The sequence below is a fragment of the Camelus ferus genome, chromosome 10, assembly GCF_009834535.1.
Source record: "Camelus ferus isolate YT-003-E chromosome 10, BCGSAC_Cfer_1.0, whole genome shotgun sequence".
Lineage (NCBI taxonomy): Eukaryota > Metazoa > Chordata > Mammalia > Artiodactyla > Camelidae > Camelus > Camelus ferus.
The window spans coordinates 70,489,873-70,513,364 of NC_045705.1; the positions used below are offsets into that span (position 1 = coordinate 70,489,873).

The 23,492-nt window shown below is 55.8% G+C and overlaps 1 protein-coding gene across 5 annotated transcripts in view; it reads right to left on the reverse strand.

The window, feature by feature from the left end:
- Positions 1-23,492, reverse strand: part of KCNQ1 (potassium voltage-gated channel subfamily Q member 1) — a 320,688-nt gene that overhangs the window by 233,919 nt on the left and 63,277 nt on the right. The window lies entirely within an intron of this gene.

Below are 23,492 nucleotides of genomic sequence, written 5' to 3' on the forward strand. Positions count from 1 at the left end.
GTCCACCACTGCATTCAGCATCACTGAAGAAAGATTGGACACTAGGACCAAGTGAGATTTACACCTGGGATGCAAGGACAGTTCGACGTGTGAAAATCAGCCAGTATAATCCATCACACCAATAGGATGAAGGGGGAAAAAATCACATGATCTCATGATCACGACGGATGAAGAAAAAGCATCTGACAAACTCAGCACCCTTTCGTGATAAAAACCGAACAAATTAGAAGAGGGAGAGCCCCCCGCGTGATAAAAGCCATAGACGGACACCCCACCGTGAGCAGCACGTCCACAGAGACGCCGGAAGCTTGTCCCCGAAGATCAGGAAGCAAGACAAGGATGCCCACTCTCCCCGCTGCTGTTCGACACTGAACTGAAGTCCCAGCCAGAGCAAGTGGGCAAGAAAGAGGCATCAAAGGCTCCCAAACTGGAAGCGGGGAAGCAAGCTTCTCTCTCCTCGCAGATGGCGGCCCTTACACCTGGAAAATCCTGGAGACTCCCTGCAACGGAAGCTCCAATAAATGAACCCAGCAAACAGGAAACAGAGTCGGTCACAAAACTCAGTTGCTTTCCTATGTACAAACCATGAACAGTCTGAAAAGGAAATTACGAAACAATTCCATTTACGCTGGCATCAAAAAGAGTTAGAGTACTTCTGAACTCACTAAGGAGGCAGAAGACTCGAACAATGAAAACTGGAAAACTGCTGAAAGAAACAGATGGCGACAAATAAATGGAAACACATCCCATGTTCGTGGGACGGAAGACGACATCGCTGAGACGTCAGTACGACCCACAGTGATCTGTGGATTCAGTGCAACCCCTCTCTAAGTCCTGATGGCACTTTTGCAGAAATAGAGAAATCTCTCTTAAATTCACGTGGAATCTCAAGGGACCCTGAATAGCCAAGACACAATGCTGTCCATGCGTTCAAGGACTGCTACGCGGCCTCGTAGAGGAAGTTAGCTCTGAGCCAGGCTACAGCGCAGGTGGACCTGCGGACGCTGCACTCAGTGAAATTAGCCCATCAGCCTGCTTCCAGCTGGGGCCCCCCACCCTGTCCTCCCCGGGAGCCCGGCCCTGGCAGGGACTTCTGCTCCCACTGGGTGATGGTGGCGGGCCCTGCTCCCATGCCCGACCTCTGCCCTTCCCCATCAGGGAGCCCACCACAAAGGGGTGGCCAGGCACTGCCCGCTGGCTCCCAAGTATCAACAATTTGGGTGGAACACTTACCCCATCCAGCCTGCGCTCGGGGCAGACTCGGGGGCGATGGGAGAAAATGTGGGCAGGCTTACTGCTCTCCTTTTGTGAAAAAGTTCTTGGTTTAAAATGTTGAGTTGTTTGGCGTGCAGGGCAGGTGGGAGATGGCGGAGAGTGAGGGAGTGTGGACACTCCAGGCTTTGTGGCCTCACTGGCGGGGGGGGGGGCGGGGTGCCGGTGCCACCTCTGTCCTCAGCTCTGGGGTGGCAGCCTTGGCTGGAGGGTGGCTGGGTCCACCAGGGAAAGGGCCACGTCCATCTGCCCACTGCCCTCTCCCTGGTTGGCCCCGGACGTGGATCTGCTGAGTGAATGAACGAACGAATGAATGCTCAGACTGTGCCGTGGCCTTGAGCTCCCGGTACAAGAGCTTCCTCTTGCTCGTGTGTTTCCCGATTCTGGCCCAGCCGGTTTTCAGCTGGCGTGATGAGCAGGTGACAGCCGAGGTCCTGGCAGTGAACGGAGGTGGGGCAGAGGGTCCTGCTCCCAGTGTTTGGCCATCACGACAAGGGCCACAGAGTGACCACTCCGGGTCCCCAAAGCTGAGACACCAGCGCTGGCATCGTCACAGACCACTGGTGGTCCCGAAGGGACGAACAAAGCCCCTGAAGGGCAGCCCCAGAGCCTCAGCTCCAGCTCCGTAAATCCACACACCCTCAGGCGGATCGATCACTCAGCAGGCTTTTTCTTACTCCGATGCTCATCTTACTACTTAAGTACCTTCTCCGGCCGTGTCCTAAGCACATTGGAAGTGGCAGAAGCCTTATGACCGACGGGTCTGTAGCGCGATCTTACAACAGACGTTAAGATAAATAACTGCCACGGATTGCTGCCTGGGGCTGGCAGGCGGAGGCCGGGAGATCCCCCCTCTGCAGGGAGGAGCTGCAGGAATAGTTCTCTAAATGTGAACCCCCAAATCCTGTTTGAGTCTGGAATGCGGCTCGAGGGGCCGCACCGGGTGCTCACCGTGTCTCTGAGCCCCAGGCCTGGCCGGGCTGCGCATCGGTGTGGCACTGCTGGCCTTCGGGCGGGACAGAGCCTGGGACAGTGGGAACCAACGTTTGCTCCGAGATCAGATCACCACCGTCAGCCTCAAGTGCTGGGCGGGATGCACTTTGGGTCAAGGCCAGGACCCCAGGACTGGGCGTCATTCACTTGGACGCCTGGGGCTCCCTGTGGCCCAGGCACCCACAGGCCAGGTGTCCTGGTCAGCCTGGCCCATCACCATCTCTTGGAGCCACCTGTCCACTGACCTGGGTCCCGGGAGGGCCGGACAGGCTGACCTGAAGTTCTGGACCAGCAGGGACTCAGGGATTTTTTCACCAGAGGGGCCTTGGCCACCCTGGACCAGGGGCTGCTGTGGGCTCTTTGACTTGGGGGGGGGGTAGGGCCAGCAGGAGGGCTGACCCCTAGGTCACCCCGTGGGTCTACCCCTGCCACTCGCCGTCAGAGCAGGCTCACGGAAGGGCAGGGCTGCCTGCTCTCAGCTCTGGGTAACGGGAGGCCAGCTTCACGGGTCCAGACCCAAAAGGGTGACCCCCACTGCGGGCCACCCTCCACACTCTGGGTCCCCTGCACCAGGCCCTCAGCAAGCCCCAGAGGAGAAGGAAGAAGCCTGAAGTCCCCCCACAGCCTGCCAACTGCTACCACCCCCCCCAGACCCCTCCCCACTGCTCAAGCCACTGCCCTGGCTCCCTGCTGCCCACACCGAGGGTCTGGGCTCAGGTCGGCCCACCTGAGAGCCTCTTACTGACCTAGGGCACCCCTCCCTGCCCCCGAGCCCTGGTCCGAGTGCTCTGTGTCTGGGACACTCTCCTTACTGCTCCTCACCGCCCCCAGGCCCTCACACCCTTCTCAGTCCACCTCAGGCACCCGCAGCCCCGCTGGGGAGCCCCCACCCACCACTGATAACAGAGCCGGCCCGGGGCCCCCTCTCAGCGAGCCCCACGTGGAGCCTGCATGCCCGGCTGTGTGCGCAGGTCAAGGGAGTGGCTGGAGCACAGCCCTGAGCTCTGCCCCGTCCTTGGGTCAGGGATCTCCACTAAGACCACAGTCAACCAGAGGGACAACAGGCACCCTCCCGCCCGGCCACTGTCCCCAAACAAAGCAAGGTTGCCTCCCAGCTGCAGCTGGCCTCGTGGACCAGGGGCCTCTGGGCCGGTTGGGCGCTGACACCAGGGCACAGACCTGAGAATCCACTGCCTGCCAGAAGCAGGCTGGGGCGCAGACACAGGGACGTCCGTCCAGGCTCCGAGCAGCAGTGAGCCCCCTACTCAGGGGCCGAGCCCCTCCTCCGTGAGTTTCAGGTCAGGAGATCCTAGGCTCACCCAGCGTCTCACAAGCAGGGGCTCTGGGGGTGGCTCTCAGCAGCGTTACTTGTACAATTTAGAATCCTTTTTTAAAAATAAAGTTCCTAACAAACAACCCAATTAAAAAACAGGTGGGGAACTTGAAGACGCACTTCTGCAGAGAAGACAGACGCCTAGTCAGTAAGACCGTGGAAAGTTGCTCAGCCTCACTGGTCATCTCGAGACGCAAACCAAACCACAACGAGAGCCCACCTCACACCCATCACGGGGGGGCTACCTCCAGAAAAATGAAGTGAGTGATGGTGAGGATGTGGTGGAATCGGAAACCTGTGCACTGCCCGTGGGAATACAAAACGGCGTGCCTGCTGGGGAGGAGAGCGCAGCGGTTCCCCCCCAAAAAGCTGAAAACAGAAACAGCACGTGACCCGCGACCCCAGTTCTGGGTACGTCCTCAGAAGAAGTGAAAACAGGGACTCGAGTAGGTATTTGCACACCCAGGTTCACAGCCCCGTTTCCAACAGCCACAACGTGGAAACACCCCGAGGGTGCCCTGAAGGGTGAACAGGGAAGTGAAGTGTGGTTCACCCGTAAGTGAATATTATTCAGCCATGAGAAGGGAGGAGATCCTGACGCACATTACCGCGTGGGCGCGCCTCAGAGACGTGCCGTGCAGTGAAAAGAATGCAGACCCAGAAGGACAAATCCTGTGCGAGTCCACTCATGGGAGGTCCCCAGAGAAGTCAGACGTGGAAACAGAAAGTGGGATGTTTCCAGAAACACTTTCTGCTTGGAAAGATGGAAAGTTCTGGGGATGGCCCATGTGATGGTTTCTCAGCAGTGAGAATGCACTTAATGCCTCTGAACTGTGCACTTAAAAATGGCTGAGATGCCAAATTTTATGTTCTATGTGTTCTACCACAGTTTGAATAAAAAGAAAGCCCATCGGTGGTTGCCAGGGGCCAGGGGTGGGGGAGGAACGGGGAGCAACTGCCAACGGGTACAGTGCTTCCTTCAGGGGTGATGGCAAAGCTCTGCAACGAGGCAGGTGGTGTTTGCACAACGGTGTTGATGTATTAAACGCCACGGAACTGTGCGCGTGAGAGCGGTGGCCTGTATGCTATGCACGTCTCCCCGCCACACGGACGCACTGTGCGCCGGGACCCCGGGGCGGCCTCGTCGGGCAGAAAGCGTGGCCGGGAGCGTCACCTCACAGTCGTCCTTGGGCCCCCAGCCCTTAATCCTTGTGGCCCGTGGTTAGTTCAGTACTAAACCAGCAAACTGAGCGCAGCAACTGACTGCAAGTGTCAGGCGGGCGCGGCCACATCCCCACCGTGAGGACAGGATGGGAAGTGGTGCGCAGGACCTGGGCGGCCACGGGGCACAGCGGGTCGCGCTGGCTGCTGACGGACCCCCGGGACCGCACCGCCTCAGCCCGCTCCCCGTGCAGAGGCCCTGCCTCTAGCAGACGGACGCTGGGACCCCCGAGCTGGACCAAGGCACAAGCGAGGGGCGCCGCCCGCACCCGCCTTCGGCGTTTTGGGGTGACGGCAGATCTGCAAATCCCAAGAGCCAAGATACAGGTTTAGAAGAGCAGGTGCTTATCTGGGCTGTCTACCCCAGGACGCAAAGGGGAGAGGTTGCGGATTCCTTGGGCATTTCGTAATCCTCGTGGCACCACCGCTCCCCGGAGAAGGATGAAGGTCCACGAGGCTGTCTTATCTGCCGTCTCACTTTTATCAGCTCATCAACCCTCGTCATCCACCGGGGAGCCTGTCTAAAGCCCGTGTGCTCGGAGGCTCAGCGCTGCCGGCGTCACCCGCCTCTGAACGTCCCGCGGAACGCGGCCCCCATGTGACAGATAGCGAGACGGCCTGAAGGTCAAGCTCGCTCACGTCGCCTCTGCTTGTACCCTGACATTTCAGATGAAAGATTTTTCCTTGTTTTTCGCTAAACCACAAAGGAAGCCTCGCAGATCCTTATCCTCCTCCCGGGGCTCGTGTGTCACTGCTCTGCTATCTTTATGATGGAAAGTTAATTTTAAAGAGGGCTGGAAGAGGAATTGCGGGGAAGTGCGTGCCGAGGCTTTCGGGGCGGAGGGGCAGGGGCCGACCAAAAGCAGGAACTGGGGTCAAGGACAACAGGCACCGCGCCCTCCCAGGCAGCCCTGTGGACGCCAGAAGAGGCCAACTCGGGGACAGGGCCTGGGGGGCCCCTTGCAGGAGCTCCTGGCCCTCTCAAAGGCTTCCAGGGGTACACGCGATTTTAGCAGACAGGGGAGGACCGGGGGGCCTGGGGGCCTGGACGTGGGGACCACACCACACCACACCACACCACCCATCAGGGCCAGGGGCACAGGCAACAAGGGTGAGGGTCTCACCCTCCTTCCACAAGCCTGGAGAACGTGCGGGCTGCCCTGCCCGGGCCAGGAGGCGTCCCCATGGGAGGCCGTGTCCTCCAGCACAGAGTCCGGCCGGCGGGCTCCAGAGCCAGCTGTCCCACCTCCACGTGGGACCCAATAAGCCATAGAGGGAGCTGGTCTCGGCATCCCCGGGAGGGTCAGCTGGCCGGGGGGCACGGAGCAGGCGCGCAGGCTGCTCAAAGGCCCTTTGTTCAGGGGTCCGCCTGCGGCCAGCTGCTCCTAGCCGCACGCCCGTGGTGAGGGCCATGGGCCTCCTGGTGACATGTGCTGGGCACAGCTGGGCCTCCCCCGGTGCATGCTCTCTGCCCGTGCAGCACAGCACCGCCCCCACCCCGCCCCCTGCAACACCGCCAGAGCTGCCGGGTCTGGGGGCGAGGGCAGTGCGGCCCTGCTGAGGGGCCAGGAGGTGGAGAGGCCTGTGCAGGGCCGGGATCTGGCCTGCCAGGACCCCGCAGGGGAACTGACCCCCATTCCCCTCTCCCCACCAACTCCCCCTTAGCCGTGGGGAGCCCCTCTGCTCGGCTGCACCCCCTTGGTCCCACAGCCTCCCTGAATGTGTGGCTACCACATTGACAGCAGCCCAAGGTGGCCCTGAAAGGGTCTCCTCCCTGCTCCCAGGTGGCTGCTGGGAGATGGAGTTGGGGGTGCCCTGCTGCCCGAGGGGCACTCCAGGCTAGGACAGAGGGACAAGCCAGCCCCCTCAGAGCCCCCACCTAGTGGTGACCCAGGTCAGCCATTCAACGCCTGGGTGCCTGAGCGTCCTTGTCTGCACAACAGGGTGCCAGCAGGACCCCTCCCAGGGCTGGGGAGGGTGAGATGAGAAGAGCACCCTTGGCTGCTGGAATGCCGATGGAAGGATCTAGAAGTCGGGGTGGCGCTGGGTGACCTCCTGGGGAAGGTGGGAGGGGCGGGTCCCAGCACAGGTGGGGAGGCCTGGAGGAGGGCCCTGCCCAGACTTGCCCTTCTGGGTGACGCCCCGACCCCGTGCGACAGACGCGGAAGCCTTCGCTCCCCACCCGGCCTGAGCCTGTGTCCCCCCGGGGGACCCCTGCCCACCTCCTCGGCTGTCTCTCTGAGGCCCTGCCTGCCTTCACTCCAGAAGCCCCGTCCAGCGCTGTGCACAGGGCGCCCGCGTCACGCTCAGCGGGCTACATGGAATCACCACGTGGGGGCGCTCCTGCTCCTCCCCACCCCATGTTCTACACTCGAGCAGCTGCTGGGGCTGAGGGGGTGCTGCCGGGGGTGCGTGGCATGTGGGGAGGGTCAGCTCTCCCTGAGCTCCATTTTGTGCCATCACCACCAGCCTCGTGGGGGCCACGCTCAAACACATCACTGCGACCCTCCAGGCTTAGTGGCCAGCTGGGCAGAGCCTAGGACATCCCAGCTCCCAGGGAGATGCCTTCTCCACACATGGGCTTCCCAGGAAACCCTCTTCCCAGGAGCAAGCAAAGCACAAGGATGTACCTGGAGCAAGCCCCTCCTGCAGCCGGCAGCTCAGGACCCCTCCCCAGGAGCCACAGGGGCTCCACCCAGGCCTCCAGCCCCTACCCTCCTCCTCCCCTGTCCAAAGTTCTACAAGTAAGTACAGATCCCAACGCCCGTCACCCTAGGCACTGCAAACGGATCTGAGCCCCGTGGGCCCCCGTGTGTGGAGGGCGTGCGGTGAGACGAGGGTCTCGGGCATGTGGTGCCAGGCACATTCTCAGGCCCGTTATTGTCAGGGCCAAATCCCTCCCAGGATCGCAGGCTTCTGGGCTCAGCCTCGGAACAAAGGCCACCCACCCACGGAGGGGAGAAGAGTGGCCCCGCGGTGACTTTAAATTCACGTGGACTGCCGGTGCCTTCCTGAGGCTGACTAGTTTCACGTGATTCAGGTGGTTTAACGAGGTGTCTCCAGCCTGGGGACCCAGCTCACAGCACCAGACGTGCGCCAGCCACGTGGGGGTGCCAGCATGCTGTCTGCTTACTCCCCACCTGGGGCTCCTGAGGTCAGCAGGCAGAGGGATGGGGGCTCGGCAGCCCCCAACACCTGGCTGGCGCGGGGGAGGCAGATGCGGCCAGGAAGGGGGCCCACATGCCGGCCGTCTTCTCCTTGCCTGGCACCAGGCTTGGCAGACCCTGGCGAAGCAAAGCCTGTGCATCGCCCACACCCCAGGGCGCCTGGCGGAGGGGTGGGCACCCAGGAGGCACTTGGTGAGTATACGTGGGTTACACAAAGTAGAACATATACATTTTATCGTATTATTATTTGCTTTTCATGAGTGAATTTCAACCCTTCTGGGGAGACGACACGTGCAGACACAACGAAGCCACTGCCACGTGACGTGGGCAACAGCATGACAGCGGCAGACGCGCCCGTCGGTGCTGGGGGCTGGAGTGGGCCCGGGACGCGCCCTCCTGCACGCACGGGGGCTGCTTCCACAACCACACGCGGCCACACGCTCACACTCGTCTCCTCTCCTTGATGGTCCCCGAGGAGAGTGCGACTTAATCCCCAGGTAGTTAAGCCTCCTCGGTAACCTTGTAACCACCTATTTCTAACTGCATTGGGCTTTGATCAGAGAATGTAAACAGCTACATCTCAATTTTTCAAAGTGTGTTAGGTGTTTTTATGGCCACATAAAATGATTGGTTTTACAAGTGTTTCACAGGCACGAGGAAACACAGGGTCTCCGTCATCAGGACCCAGGGCTACAGCGCTGGCCTTGAGTCATGGTCCTGAGGCTCTTCCTCCTGCTGCAGCTGGGCTCTGTGAATGCTGGATCGGAAGAAGAGGGCGAAAGGACTGTCCCCAGGCCTGTCCACCTCCAGGCTCCTGGAACCAAGCTGTGAGGAAGCCACATAGCCCTGGGGAGGCCTGGGGAAGAGGGCTTTCCACCATGTGGCCCACCGGGCAGGGCCTACAGGCCCAGCTGACTCCAGGCAGAGCAGAGGAAGCCGTCCCCGAGGGGCCCCGCCCATGCTGCACACGGCAGGCTCCCATGATGGCTGCTTGAAGGAGCCAGATGTGAGGATGCTAGCTACACGTTCGTAGATAACAGGGACAGTGACTTGGCATTACCGCTGGGATCTGAAATGGTCACAACTACGACATGGACCGTCCACATCTCCACTTGTGTTTCATCTGCTAGAATTGTCCTGTTCTGAGAGAGATGCATTAAACCCTCCCACAAACACCACATTCAATACATTTCCCTCGCGTTTCCAATAGCTTTTGCTTCACATATTGTGTTGCGCTCTTTGACGCATAAAAGTTTCCGTTACGTCTCTCTGGAAACGGTGACTTGACTGGGCCAGTCTCAGTGCTGGCCCTCACACTGTCCATCCTGCTTTTATGTTTTCCTTTTGTGTCTACTTGCTTGGCATCACTTCGGCCATCCTTTCATTTTCCAACTGTCATTACCAGTGTGCTTGACTGAACTCCTCTGAACAATGTATCTGTAACAAGTAAAAACCCTCCTGACAGTCTCTGCCTTTTAACAGGGAGATTCAGACCATTCACATTTGGTGTAAAATTGGATACATCTGGCTTCCTTCCACTTTACTCGCTATTTGCTGTTTCACTTAGTTACTCCTTTCATTCTCCTTGCAGTTGCCAAGGTGGCCACCCTATTGCCCACTCCCTTCTTATTCATGAATTGGGGAGTTTCATGGAACCCTTCCATTCCATTACCGAGACCCTTCAGTTCTTTAACTAGTAACCAAACCTGCTCAGGGCTAGAAGCAGTTTCCACTGCAACAGTTCCCCTGCGGCTTTCTCCCCAGTGAGGCAGGAGCTGGTGTGTGACTCCATTCCCATCAGTGGCTCCCTTCAGCCCATCAACGGGGGCCAATAAAGCACCTCTGATGTTGCTTTCACAGACTCCACGAAACCCTGCCCCTTTTGCAAGAACACTGCCTTTGCCTCAACACCAACTAGCATCCTGTGGGGTGCTAGACGGTGGGGACAGGCGGGGGCCAGCGTGGCAGGCGAGGTCTTGGGGACAGGGCTGAGGACACGTGGCGGCTCATTGGGGGACGTCTGCGTGCTGTGAGGACTCTGCTTTCCTTCCCTACAGCTGCTCTGGCGGCTGCCTGCTGTGACAAGACATGCGGGGCACCAGGCTTCAGAACCTCAGACCCTGGAAACCAAATAAGCCAAGGTTTTTGTTTTTTGCTTCCACATTTCAGGAGGTGAAACTCTTCGCACACCTGCACTCAGGCGTCTGGGAATGTCTTCCTCCTAAGCAGACAAAACTAAGGAAGCCACCCATCCTTCCTTCCTTCCTCTGTGTATCCATCCCGGTCCCAGCTCGGGGGCCCCAGCCACCCAAAACTGCCGGGCCGGCCTGCCGCTTCCCAGCGCTGGGAACACCAGAGCCGGATCCTTATCCATCCAGCTGCACCTACCGTGTGCCAGGCCTCCGTGTGCAGCACGTCCGCAATGCCACCGCACAGGCCTGCTGCTGAGAGCAGCCGACATCGCTGGGAGTCACTCAGCACACACCTGCTGAGCACCTGCACCTGCAGCCCGTGCCCAAGGCCACCCTCCTCCCGGGGCCCTGAGGAAGAGCACACAGGGCTGGAGCAGCAGCTCTACCCACAGAGCCACCTTTCTGTCCCCAGGGGCCACCTCTCTCCTGCCCTGGGCCTCACCTTTGTGGCTTCTCCTCTGCCCCTTGGCCCCCTTCTCCCCTCGGTGCCGGCTCGAGTGCCACCTTCTACGAGGGTCTGACAGCCCAGCCCCACACCAGCTGTCTCCACCACCCAGTCCTCTCACCATACTGGAAACCGCCGCGTTTCCTGGCTCACGGGACCATCACCACATCCAGTGGAACGCAGGGCCTGAGCACAGGGGCCTCTCCTGTCTTGCTCTGGCTGAGTCCCTGGCACATCACCAAACCCAGGACCCGGCTTGGGCTGTTAGTACGACCGGTGAAAACAGTCACCGAGGGCCGCTCACCTCTCACAGCAGAACAGGGGGCAGATCAGAATGACCCCCAACGTCCCTTGCTCAACAAGCTTGCCCCGTTCAGGCACTATTCGGGGTTGACACTGTGTTCCCCACACCCAAACTCATGTGTTGAAGTCCTGACCTGCCAGAATGTGACCTTATTTGGAAATAAGGTCGCTGCAGGGGTGATGAGTTAAGATAAGGTCACTAGGGTGGGCCCCCCCTCCGGTATGACTGGTGTCTTATAAACAGGGGACACAGGACACAGACATGCATAGGAGAATGTCACGTGCACGTGAACCAGAGATCGGGGAGAGGCTTCCATAGCCAAGAAATGTCACTGGTCGACAAGGAGCTACCAGGAGCTGGGGGAGAGGCCCGGCCAGATGCTCCCTCTCAGCCTGAGACACCAGCCCCGCCCCGCCCACACCTTGACCACGGGCTCCCGGCTTGAGGAGGGAGCAGCGGTGCCTGGGGCTCTGGCTTGTCACCAAGGTCAAGCCAAGGCTGGACAAGGGTCCTTGGGGACGTCCACGCTGTAGGCCCCGAAGCTCTGTCCTGGGAAGGGGACCTGCGCTGCGGGACACCGCACAGTGCTGGAGGCGGCACTCGGGCTGACGCCCAGGCCCCGGCGGGAAAGGGTGGGCGCGGGGCAGGGCCGGCGGGCGCCGAGCTGCAGGCAGGCGGGTCCCGCGCCCCGGGCCCCACCGCGTGGCCGCAATCCCGTGCCGCCGCCGGGCAGCCAGCTCACACCCCGTCCTCCCCGGCCGGCTCCGCGGGGGCCACCGTCGGCTGGACCCCGGCTGGAGCCCCACGTGGAGGGCTGCCAATTCCGAGAGGGGGGAGGGGGGGGTGGGCAGCGTTTTCATCTGCTGAAGCCCCAGCTTCTAAAAGCATCTGTAAGAATTTACCCGGAACCAGACGTTTACCAAACCGAAGGCACCTCGGGGAGGAAGATGCTTCCTAACTAACCGGTCCGCGTGCTGAGAAGGTGCGTGGTCTGCAGAGGGCGCCCCGGCGTGTGCGGCGGGGCCGCGCGAGCACGTGTGCGGGGGCGCCGTGTGCGGCGCATGTGTGCTGCGCGCGCGCGGGCCCCGCGCCTCTGTGTCCTGGCCGCTGCGGACCCGCTCCGATGCTGCGTGTTCAGAGATTTTAATGACAGGCGTGAATTTAAACAGTTTTTTTTTTTTCCCCTTTCAGGGATGTTTTAAGGGATTGAGAGGAAATTGTGCACGGATTTTGCTGTTTTAAGAGCTAATATGTGAGCAGCTTCAGAGGATGTATGTTGTTTTAGGGCTGAAGTTTACAGAGTAAAAGTGTGAGACAAAAGCAGACTCGCCGTGGCCTTGCAGGGCCCGCTACTTGAGTTTCATTCCTCAGAGAGGGGCGGCCTTCCCGGGAGCGAAATCGGAAGGAAAGGCCGAAAGCCTGATCTTCAGCTCCCCACGTGCGCCTGCCCCGGACTGTGTCCTGTCACCGGGCCGCCAGGGAGGCCAGCAGCTGTGAGGGCTGGGAGGGGACGTGGAGCAGCTCTGGGGCCAAAGGCCACCAGCCTGTGTCCCCTCTCAGGGCACTGCGGAGGTCCCCTGCCTCCGGACAGCTGCATACCCCACTGCCCATAAGCCACCCAGGAGTGACATCCATCACAAGCTGGTCTGGTCCCCAGTCTGGGCGGGGGCACTGGCTCCTTGGGGACAAATACCTTCAAAGACATGAACTATGGAATGTCGCTTGAGAAGGCGTAGGTAACGTGAATAGTCCTGGATCTATGAAAGACATTGAACTTCTAACATAAAAGCTTTCCCACAAAGAAGACTCCAGGCCCAGATGGAGTCACACGTCCGATCAAACCCTCTCAGAGAAATACAGCAATTACGTGCTAACGCTTCCTAAACTGAAAGCAGAGACACTCACCAACCCCGTTCTATGAGGCCGGCCTTACCTGAGGCCAAAAGCAATGAGGCTACAAGCAAGCCACAGACACCTCCCCCAGGGGCACAGAGGCAAACACCTATACAGTAGTTTAGCAAGTCAAATCCAACGGTACATTCTTTCAAAACGCATCGTGACCAAATGGGCTTTATGTTGAGAATTCGGCTCGTTACATTTGAAAACCAGTCAGTATAGTTCACCATGTTAATGAAAGTCAGAAAGAAAGCACATAGAATTATCTCAATAGATGCAGAAAAAGCACCTGACAAAATCCAACAACCACGGCCAACATCCACCCTTATTCCCGGCGTACGAGAACGCGAAGGAGCCTCCTCGGCTGCTGAAGAGCGTGTGCGAAGCACCGGGACCAGCGTCGTGCTGACGGCGAGACCGTGAGTGCCCCTCACGTCAGGGACGAGGCACGGACGGCCGCTCTCTCCTCGCCATGGAGTCTTGCCGTGGAGGTCCCAGCCAGGGTATCAGGCAAGAACAAGAAATAAAAAGAACAGGACTGAAAAGGAAAAAATAAAACTGACTTTATATGGGACAACGTGATCATCTCTATAGGAAATTCGAAAGAGTCAACCAGAAGGAAAAAAAAAAAAGGTTCCAGAACTAATAATGTTAGCAAAGCCACAGGATACAAAGTCCACAGACTAGCAAACAATGATCCGGAAGTGAACTTGGGAAAACGATGCCATCTCAGTAGCTTCAAAGACAAGAGACACTCAGTAACAAATCTCACAAATTATGTGCGAGATCTGTGCCCTGAAAACTAGAAAACATCAATGAGCGATGCTTAAAATCACCTAGATAAGTGCAGAGACACATCACGTTCACGGTCAGAAAACAGCGTCATGTGTTGGGCGCCCGAACTCATCTGTTTAACACGGTGCTAATCAAAATCCCAGCAGGACTTTTGGGGAGAAATTAACAAGCTGATTCTAAGATTTACATGGAAATGCAAAGGACTAGAATTGCCAACATACTTTTGAAAATGAACAAAATTGAGGGATTAACACAGCCTGATTTCAAGGCTTACTATAAAGCCACATTAATCAAGACAGTGTGGTAGTGGCAGGACAGATTAGAAAGTCTAGAAACAGACCACGCAGATGGTCAACTGACTCTCATCAAAGGTGTCAAACTAATTCGATGCAAAAAAGGTGCGGGAACAATTGGACAACCACGTGCAAAAAAGGTTTAACCTCGATCCAGACCTGTCACCGTCAGTAAAATTACACTCGAAATGGATCACAGATCTAAACAGAAAACGTAAAGCTACAAGATTTCTACAGAAAACAGCGGAGAAGACTCTCCATAACCTTGGACTAGGCAAATAGTTCTTAGAACACAAAAGACATGAACCTTGGGGAAAAAAACCTGAAAAATTGGACTTCATCAAAATTAAAAACTTCTGTTCATTTGAAAGATGCTGTTAAGAAAAAACAAAGGGAAGCCACAGATTGGGGGGGGAAATTTGCAAAACACAAATCTGATCATTGAAATCTAATGCCTAGACTCATACCTAGAATATACACAACAGCCCTTACAACTCACTAATGCGGCCCGTGACCCAGTTACGCAGATGGGCAAAAACCTGAAGACACTTGGTCAAAAAAACAGACGTGTGAACAGCAAATGAGCACAGGAGAGGTGCCCGGCGGCATTGGTCACCAGGGAAATGCAGCTGAAGCCACGGGATGGGGCCCGCACATGCACTGCAGTGGCGAGGACGCTCGGCCGGGCAGCGCGAATGCCGAGATCGCAGGTCAGCAGGCGCGGTCAGACACAGAGGGAAGGAAGGCGCAGCGAAGCAAACTGCGGAAAACAGCTTGCCGTTTCTTAGAAAGGTCAGCGTGCCTGCAGCACGTCATCCAGGATCAAGCTCCCAGAGATTTCCCCGAGAGAAATGAAGACAGAACGACCACGCAGAAAACCTGACTGCAGCAATCAGGGCAGCTTTAATCATCACAGCCGAAAACTGGAAACAGCTCAAATGTCCATCAGCCTGCGAACAGATAAACAAACCGTGGTACATTTTATCCTTTCCAATTAAAAGGAAACAAATTACTGAACACAGGCCACAACATGGACGAAGCGCAAATGTGTTGTGCTCAGTGAAAAAAGCCAGACACAAAGGCTACAGAATGCAGGATGCCTTTCCCATGACGTCCTGGAAAAGGCAGGACTGTGGGGACAGGAAACGTCCGTGATTACCAGGTGCTGGGGGTGCGGGGGCGGGTGGGCCGCCAAGGGCACAAAGGGGCTGTCGGGGGTGGTGGGAACGCTCTGCGTCTCTGCTGCGGTGACGACCCACAACCGTCCACGTCTGCCAGGGCACAGCGAACTCTGCACCAAAGGAGGACGAATTTCACCGCCCGAAGTCCAGATCGAAAATGAGAAGAAATCAGAAAAATCACGAACCCAACCCAAGAGATGAGTAAGTAAATGGGTTACTTGAAAAAAAAAAAAATACAAGTTCACACGGTAAACAGAGATGCACTAAATCACAGCTCTGCTTTGGGGGGGTTTCCATAAATCCACTCTAAGTGAGGAACTGGCCCCCATCTGTCCAGAGTCGACGCCTGGCCTCACAGGTCCACTGAGCCCGGCCCGGCCTCCCCTGCCCCCGCTGACCACGGCCCCGAGCCTCCAGGGTGCAAAATGCCCCCCAACACAGGGACTTGTGCCACTGGCCCCCTGCTCACCTCCCCAGGAGGGCTCGCCCCACTGCCCGTGGCCAGTGCCCTCCTCGCTGTCCCCGCACGTCTCACTGACCACCTCGCTGCCCAGCTCCCTCTCTCACGGAGAGGCCCCTGCGGGCAGCTCTCTCCGCCCTGCTTCATACCCAGGCCCCAGGCCGAGCACGCAGGGCATGCTCAGGAAATAGGTGCCCATGAAGCCGGAAGCCCAGATGACGTCCAAACCGCACTCCTGGGACCCCAACCCCATTTGCAACCCAGCCCTGCACTGAGCCCAGTGTCCCCCATCGCCCATCCCAAGACTGAGGGGGCCCTTGAAGGCTCCTTCCAGAAGCTCCTGACCTGGCCCCCACCCAGAGCGCCCTCGGGCCGTGGCCCATCTGCCTTCGGAGGACCCAGGCTCACGTGTCGGCTGGGTCGCCACGTGGGAAGTGTGCCCCAGGCCCTGGTCAGGCGAGTTCCAGCTCACCCGTCCCCGCACACACTGGGAGATGGTCACAGGGACCCCGTGGCCCTGCTCCTGTGATCTCGGAGCCTGCTGTCTTCCTCCACCCACACTGCTGCCCCTGGTCCCCAGGGCGAGGAGGTCCCGCCTGAAAGGTCCAACCTCCACATCACGGGCCCTCCCCTGCAAGCCCCAGCACAGTGACCCCAGCACCGGGAAGACCCATGCATTAGGAAAGCAGGGGGACACGGTGGAGGGCAGGGGGACACGGTGGGGGGCAGGGGGACACGGCACAGGGCAGGCCTCCCTGAGGAGGTGACATTCGAGCTCTGGCCTGATGGACATACATGAAGGCTGGACCTTGGGGAGGCTGTGTCAGGAGGCGGGGCTGGCCCAGCGGAGCAGAGACCTCGCCTCAAGGGACTTTGTGGGTCACAAGGGGTAGGGGGTGTCCTTTCACAGCGTGGGAAGCTTCCGGAGGTTGTAAACAAGGCAGGGACCAGATCTGATTGGCCATTTGAGTCTGTCTTGTCCACACACAGTGGGCACCGGTGACGTCTAGCCTGGGGAGAGGGGTGGGTGGCTGGCACGCTCTGGATGAGGGACAAGGGACAGCAGAGCTCGGACCCAGGACAGAGTGAAGCCCCCGCCTAGACAGTCACAGGCATGTGTGGCCTAGGTCCTCAGTGCCCCAGGTCAGAGAGCCTGAGCTCTGAGCCCTACGCCGCCAAGCCCAGATGCATCCTGGGGGGACACGGGACAGGGCCCCCCGATCGGGGACAGGGACGCTCTCGGTCAAGGGCCAGCCCGATCGGGGCCCCCTCCCGCCGCTGGCGGACACGTGCCGGGGGAGCCCAGGGCACTCCCGCACGCCAGGCTCGAACCCACACGGTGGGAGGGAGGCAGGGCGCCCCTCGAGCCGCGCGCAGAGCCTCCCTCCCCGCACTGTGGTCTGAGCCAGGGCCTCACGCTTCGCCACGGCCAAGCCGCCTGCTTTTGTGGATTCTGGAGCCGGCAAAAGAGCAGTGGTGGCTGGGCTCTGGGGGAGGGAGGGTGAACAGCAGGGGCCCAGAGGCTCTTCAGGGCAGCCAGGCTGCTCCGGGCGACGCCGTGATAGACGTCACTGCACATTTGTCAAAACGCACAGAAAGAGCAACCCAAGCGGGACCCCTAACGTGAGCTGCGGACTTGAGTTAATAGTAATGAGTCTGCGGTGCTGCGTGATCGCAACCAACGCCCGGGCGGACGCACCAGGCTGGCGCCGGGGGCCGCCGTGGGGCGGGGGGGCAGGGGGGACTCTATGCTGCCTGCTCAGGTCCTCCGTAAGCCTAAAACTGCTACAAAAAAGTCTCTTCCTTTTATAAAATTAATTTTAAGGGGATATTTTATTGGCACACGCCCCGCCCTCTCACGTCCTGCGCTCTCCACACCATCGGGGCCGGGGGCGTGTGCGGCCGGGAGGCCTGTGACCGCTACCCGCATCCCCCAGGCCCACCGCGGAAACGCTCACCGCCCAGGTCTGCGCCGTCGCCGGGCCGCGTGGCAGCAACAGCACGCTCCGCGTCCCGCTCTAGTCTGCCCCTCCCCAGGCCTGACCACCTTCCCGCCCTAAGGAGGCGCCTTCCCCTCCGCCGCATCCTACCCACCAAGTGGCCCTGAGGTCTCCCCTCAACAAGCGTAGAGGGAGACAGAGATCACACGTGGGGGCTGGCGGGCAGGGGGCCGAGGCCCCCAGATCCATAGCGTAGGAGGGCCAGCAGGCCCGAGGAGGAGCCTCCCTGTGCCCCGAGCCGGCCAAGCGCTGCCACTCCCGCCCACTGCCCGCCAGGTGTCCCCAGGCCCGGCCCGCTGGAGCCTGGGCGGCCTGCCTGCTGGAGGAGCGGCTGCAGCACACAGACCGCCACTTGTTCCCATCCTGGGGGCTTGGGGGTGGGAGAGCCGGCCTTGGGGCCGAGTGGACTGACAGCGGGCCCCCAGGAGCAGCTCCTGGAAGAGCACTGCTCATCAAACAGGCACAGAGGCCTCCAGAAACAGGACCCGCCTCGGCCAGGACGCCGGGCAGCAATGGGCTGGAAAGCGAAGCCCTGGCAACACCTGGGGCAGCTTAGATGGGGGACAGAGTGGTGCCAGCCCAGTCCTCCAAAGCCCCTTGTGGGCCCTCGTGGACCACCACCTCCATCGTGGAGCTGGCGGCTGAGACGCCCCCTTCCCCCGGGGTGCGGGGTCTCCGAATACAGACTGAGATCTGGGAGCTCACACCAGCATCCAACTGCTGAGTAGGTGAGGGCACCAGGATGCCAAAGAGGGCAAGGTGGGGCTGGGGAAGGCAGTGACAAGACAGCGCTGGGGGGTGAGAGACCCTGCGGCTCCCTTCCAGCCAGCTCAGCCTCTGCCTGCACCCATTCACGGCCCAGCGCAGGGCCAGGGGCGGACGGAGGGTCCCCGTGCCCGCTGTCTCGGGGCCTGGCTGCGACACACACACACAGAGGAACGCGCACACACAAGCACACGATGAACTTGCAGACGTGTGCACACACACAAGCACACACATGCATGCACCTGCTCACGGCCAGTGACCCTGGGATGCAGCAAGCCAACCCCCCCACACACACCGATAAAACCTCCTGCAGAAATGCTTTCCCCAAGGGATCGGCAAACTCTGCAAATGTCCCAGCAGAATGAGCCATTTGCAGACACGTTCCCATGACCCCCGCAGATATCAGGGTGCCCCGCTGCACCCATGAGGCTGGGAAAGGGCATGTAACTGCTGCGGAAATTTCTCAGCTATGGAGAAATAGGTCTTTGTTCCATATGAAATTTTAAAAACAGACCTTAGAATATAGCAAATAACATGACAAGAAAAAGCTCCCACCTCCTTCCTGCTTTGTTTTTCTCCATTTTGCCACATTTGGTTCAGATTTTTTTTTTTTTTTTGAGAAATAAAACCTGTTACGGAACCAGTAAAAGCTTTCTCCTATCCTTCCCCCCAGAAGGAACTGCATTTGGGGTGTAAATGCTTCCTGTCTGTGTTTCTGTGCTCAGATGACATGTGTAACCAAAATAAAATCACACGTCCATGGACCCTCCAGTCCAAGCCGCCATTCTCCATCACCTCCCCACTCTCTGCTGCTGCCTGCCTGCCCCTCCTTAGCCTGTCCTCCAAAGGTCAGAGGCACCCCATGCTGAGCTCTGGCCCCCAAGAGGAAAAGCCCAGTGCGCAGCGCCCCCACACCCTGCACGCCAGGCTGACCTCCCCTCTCCGACATGGACCAGGCACATACTTGCCCTGGGTCTTGGTGGGACCATCCCTTCTGCCAAGAACATCTCCCCCCAAAATGTAGGACTCAGTCCTTCACCTTTGCACAGAGTCACACAGTCACCTGCTCAGTGAGGCCACCGGGACCCCCACCTCCCATGTCACTCATCACTTTCTTGCCCTCTGTGTATTCAGATGTTGATGCTGGGTTTGTGGGGTCCGAACCTTATCGAAGAGGAAAACGGAATAAGCCCACTGTGCGTGGTACAGGCTACAGGCGGGAGTCACAGGCTACGGACGGACACCAGCGAGCCGGGTGAAGGGGTGTGTGGGAAACAGAGGCTAAAGAAAGCTCAAGGTGTAAGTACAGAAGTAACCCTCAGAATGGAAGCACCAGCCTCCTGAAATACCAACATGTGTTTAAAGACTAAAGAGTACACATCTTTTAGGGAAAGCACCACGGCAACTGTGACAAAACACACATAACTATAAAAGACGAGAGTTGAAACCAGGAACACCCGGCATATTAATACACGTAAGTAAGCTTAACTCAGCCTTAAAAGAAAACTATTTTAATCTGACTCACAAATTGAAACTCAACTGCATGCTTCACACACAATAAAAACACATTGAAAATATAAAGACACAAATAGGTTAAAAGTAAAATAAATGAAAAAGATATACTATGCTAACACTACTGAATAGAAAGCTAGACAAAGCAGATTTCAGAGCAAAGAAAATTCCCAAGGCTAAAGATGGCCAGTGCACAATGACCATGAGTCGGCTCACCAAGAGGACATAACAGTTCTAAACACTAATGCACCCAATAACAAAGCTTCAAAATATACTAAGCAAAAACCACTAGAAACAGAAGAGCGAAAGGATGGATCCACAATTATAGTTAGAGATTTTGATACTCATTCCTTCTTCTCAATAACTGAGAAAACAGGAGACAAAAAAATCAGTAAGGATATAGGAGACTAGAGAACACCACCAACCACAGTGATCGGACTGACATTTACAGAACAGTCGTCCCAACAGCAGCAGAAGATACACTCCTGCCAAGTGCACGTGGGACATTTACAAAGATAAATCTTATTCTGGGCCATGAAACAAGCCTTAATAAACTGTAAAGGAATTAAATCATGTTAAGTGTTTTCTTCTACCACAAATGAGTTAAAGCAGAAATCAACAACAGAAAAGTATCTTGAAAACCCCCAAATGCTGGGAAAGTAATACACTTTTAAATAACCCACGAATCAGAGAAGAAATCAAAAAGGAAATTAGAAAATATGTTAAATGGAATGAAAACAACACATCAAAATCTGTGAAATGTGACTAAAGTAGTCACTAGAGAAAAATGTATGCCACCAAACGCCTACATCAGAAAAGAAGAGAGATCTTTAATCAATGACCTCAGCTTCTACCTTAAGAAGCTAGAAAAAGGAGAGTGAATTAGAACTAAGCAAGCAGGAAAAAAACAATAAAAATCAGAGCAGAAATCAACGAAATAACAAAAAAGAAAAAAAATCCAATGAAACCTCAAGTTAAAAGTTGGTTCTTTTGGATCAGCATAATCACTAAAACTCCAGCCAGACTGATGATTTTTTTTTTTAAAAAAGAGGCACTAATTACCAATATGGGAATGAGAGATGAGACATTACTACAATCCTACAAATGTCAAAGAAAATAATAGTGATAGATTATGAGCAACTTTGTGGCAATAAATTTAACATCATAGGTGAAACGAACAAATTCCTTCAAACACACAATATACCAAGCCTACTCACAAAGTAACACAAAACCCAACTGTAATTGTTAAATGCATTAAAACGCTAGTCAACAACCTTCTCACAAAGAGAAATCTGGGCTTAGATGGCTTCGCTGATGAATTTCAGCACACACGCAGGGAAGAAATAAGGCCAGTTACACGCAGCCCTTCTCCCCAAGTGAAGAGAGCACAGCCCAGCACACTCTACCATGCCTGCGTTACTCTGATAGCAAAACCAAAAACATCATGAGAAAACTACAGTCAATATGCTTCATGAACTTAGTTGCAAAACTTCCTAGCAAAATCTTGGCAAATTAAGTCCAACAATATATAAATGGGTACTAGAGCGTGACCAAGTAGGGGTATCTAGAGATGCGAGCTTGGTTGCACTTTTGAAACTCAATCAATACAATTCAGCATACTGAGGCTAAAGAAGGAAAAACATGATTATGTAAAGAGGTGTAGAAGAAGCACTTGACAAAAATCCAACATCCATTCATGCTAAAATAAACAACCGTTAGTATCAGAAGGGAAAATTCCACAATCTGATAAAGGATATCTCCAGGAGCCTAGTAATTTCATGGTAGTGAAAGACTAAAGGGATTTCTCCTAGGACTGGGAAGATGGCAAGGATGTTCACTCCTCCTACCTCTATTAAATATCGTGCTGGAGGTGCTAGCCAGTGCAATCAGGCAGGAAAAAAGATAGGCATCCAGCTTGGAAAGGAAGAGGTGAAACTGCCTTTACTTGCAGACATGGTTGTCAATGTGAAAAAAAATTAATAGAATCCACAAAAAAAGTACTAGAAATGAGTTAGAAAGGCCTTGAGATATAAAATATATACACCAAAATTAATTACAACTCTAAATCCCAGCGATGAACAACCAGAAATCAAAGTTAACGCAGAAATACCACTGACAGTAGCATAAAAATATGAGATACTTGGTGTCTGACAAAAGAAGTATAAGACCTTGCACTGAAAACTACCAAACATCTCTGGCAGGTGTTAAAGATCTGAATACATGGAGAGAGATACAGTCTTCATGGTGGGAAGATCCAGGATTGCTGAGACGTTGTTTCTGCCCTCTTTGATCTTGGAGTTCAATAAAATTTCAAAACCCCACCGGGCTAAAAATCGGCAAGCAGCTTCTAAAATTCATGAGGAAGTGCAGAGGACCTGGAATGACTGGAACAACTTGAAAGAGAAGAACACGGTTGGAGGATTTGCCTCAACTCAGTTTAGGACTCTTTGCAAATCCACAGTAGCCAAGGCAGTGTGGTGTTAGCACAAAGACAGACGAACAGACCGACGGGTCAGAATACAGTTACCAAAAATAGGCCCACATTTTTATTAAATTACATACTTAAAAGGGTGCCAAGGTGATTCAATGGGTAAAGGTCACTCTTCTCAGCATATGGCACCAGAACAATTGGACGCTCATACAAAAAAATTAAGATCTTCAGCCTGTAATTTACATGGAATACAAAAATTAACTCATGGACCTAAATGTAGGCACTAAAATGAAAACTACCAGAAGAAAACACAGATGAAAATCTTCGTAATCACGTGTTTGGTAAAAGATTTCTTAAATATGACATTAAAAGCATGAAAAGCATAAAAAATGAAAAAGCAATAAATTTGACTTTATTAGAATTGTGATCTTTTAGTCCTTAAAAGACGCTGTTAAATAAATGAGAAGGAAAGCCATAGACGGGGGGCAACATCTGTAAAACGTATCCATGTTTCTAGAATACATAATGAACTTTTACAAGCCTCTCACAAGGCAAGCAGCTCAATTTTTAAATGGGGAAAAGATTTGAAAAATGCTTCGCCAAAGAAGTTATATGGAGGCCAATCAACCATATGAAAAGACCCCCACATCATTAGTCATTTGAAAACGAGAGTTAGAACCCAATGGGGTACCACTACCCACCTATCAGACTGGCTAAAATGGAAAAGACCAGGCTGACCGCGCGCAGGCGAGGAAGTGGAGGAACTGGAACTCTCACACGGCCGTGGGGCTGGGAAGTGGTACAGCCACCTGGGAAAATGGTTCCTCGGTTTCTTACACGGGCAAACAAACACCGACCATGTTATCCGTCACTCTGTCCCCAGGTATTTACCAAGAAAAAAGACGTACAGGTCTTTACAAAGGCTTGAACGCAAAGGTGCTTATAACAGCTCAGAACTGGAAATGACCCAAGTGCCCACCACCGTGTGAAAAGACTGCGGTCCGTCCACACAGAGGAATACCAGCCAGCGGCAAAAGGAATGGTCTGCCGGGGCACGCCACCGCCTGGGCGAGCCTCAGAACAGCGGTGCCGAGTGCACGGTGCCCGACAGAAGGAGCACTCTTGTGTGAGCCCATTGACCGAGGACGCCAGAAAGTGCAGATCAGTCTCCGCCGTCGGGCAGATCAGTGGCTACCTCCTGAGTTGTGTGTGGGGGGATCTCAAGGGTCATG